Here is a 1848-nt window from a genome sequence, read left to right as displayed (position 1 = left end):
GAGAAGTTGGGACCCTGTGGGTGTTGGTCCCTTCAGCCTGTCCTGCACACCAGGCCCCTCACCCACCACAGCACCACAGCCACCGTGGGGACCTCGATTTGGGTCCCTACCATGAGTTTCCTCTTCCCACCACAGACCTCCCCGTTGGATCCCCCATCATTTCAGCTCCAGCAGCTAATCTCCCTGGCCGGGACCAAAGTCTCCCCCAGTTGCCATGGAGAAGGCTGTAATGGTATTAGGAAAAGCAGCAAAATCATAAAAAAGTAATTTTTAAACCTATTTAAGCTCCAAGGAATCGTTTACCTTTCCCAGCAGCACTCCTGGGCCTGCAGGTCCCTCCCTAGGGAGCTTCCCAGTCTCTTGGTGTGGGAACTGTCACCAGCTGTCCCTGGCTCCCTGTTCAGCCCCTGGGCTGGCTGAACTGGGAGGGAGTGGTGCTGGTGGCACTGGTACATATGCTTGGGACCCCAGGACCTCTGTGCCCATCCCCACCCACCCGGGGTGAGGGACCAGGGCAGCTCTGCAGACCAGCGAGGACAGCACTGCCCCAAGCTGAGCCCTGAGGGGAGAAGAGATGTGACACGTGTGGCATTGGCACCGCTGAGTTGGGAAGTATTTTTAGCAAATCTTCCCAAATATTGTCCCTGTCTGGAGGAGAGCATCTCACATTGCCATGGCAACCAGTGCAGCTGCTCCTCATCCGAACCAAAAATGTGCCATCCCCGATGCTGCTGCCCAGAAGAGCTGGGATGGGTCACACCAGCACCCCAGAGCTTGTGCCACTCTCCTGGCACCACCAGCAGGGACCAAGCCCTGGGAGTGGAGCTGTGCCTGGTGCTCTCTGCCTGCCCTCCTGGTCTTCTGGTCCCCACACTGGAGATGGGTCCTGGGAGTGGTGGCAGAGGGTCAGCCAGCCGCTGGCGAAGGTCCCCGTGGTCACCTCTGGGTGTCAGCTCATACCCTGCTACGGTTCCACCAGGTTCCTGCAGGGAGCTGGAGAGGTGCCTGACGTGCCTGTGGCTCTCCAGGATGCCAATTACCACTGGTGGCCCAAGTGGCCACGCGAAACTGTGTCACCAGCACCGGCCTGGCCAGACCGGTTGGACTGGGATATGTGAGGAAGTCGCCAAGACATGACTCAGGGTGGCAGGGCCATTGGTGGAGGCATAGGCAGGAATATTCCCAAGCACTGAGGTTTGGGGCAGAGAGGAGTCCCTGGAAACAGGGTCTGGAGGCACAGGGGAGTGGCAGGAGAGCCAGGGAGATGATTCTCCCTGGAATCCTGGAGCACAGCTGGAGAACACACAGCTCCAGCACAGGGATCCCAGCACAGGGCAGACCCGGATGGGTCACAGCAGATCCATGGAAATGGTCAGGGGGCTGGAAGAACCTCTCCTGTTCTTCATGAGGTAGCTGGGAGAAGTTCTTCAACTCCCTCTTCCTCTCCCTTCTCCTCGCTAGGAGAGCTGGGGCTGTCCAGCCCGGGCAAGACCTCGTGGCATCCTGGCAATACTTGAGAGGCCTTGGAGGATGTGTCAAGCCAGAAGAGGTGACGGTTTGAAACTGGAAGAGTGGATTTAGGCTGGATATAAAGAGAAAACGCGTTGGGAGGGGTTGTTGGGAGGCCGGAGCTGGTGCCTAGGGGTCCCTGGGGCAGCCCGGGCGGGATGTCAGTGCTGGGCAGCTCCGGGCGCTGCTCCCACCCCGGGCAGCGTGTCCAGGAGTGCCGGACGGGAGCGATGAGAGCACACGCTGCCGGCGCTGGAAGGCAGATGGAGCCCGACACCGTGCCAAGGCAGACGGAGCCGGGGGAGGGCACAGGGGCTGGGGCAGAGCTGGCACCGCCCG

The sequence above is a fragment of the Acanthisitta chloris genome, unplaced genomic scaffold (assembly GCF_000695815.1).
Source record: "Acanthisitta chloris isolate BGI_N310 unplaced genomic scaffold, ASM69581v1 scaffold12343, whole genome shotgun sequence".
Classification (NCBI taxonomy): domain Eukaryota; kingdom Metazoa; phylum Chordata; class Aves; order Passeriformes; family Acanthisittidae; genus Acanthisitta; species Acanthisitta chloris.
Note: the sequence above shows the minus strand (reverse complement) of the source record.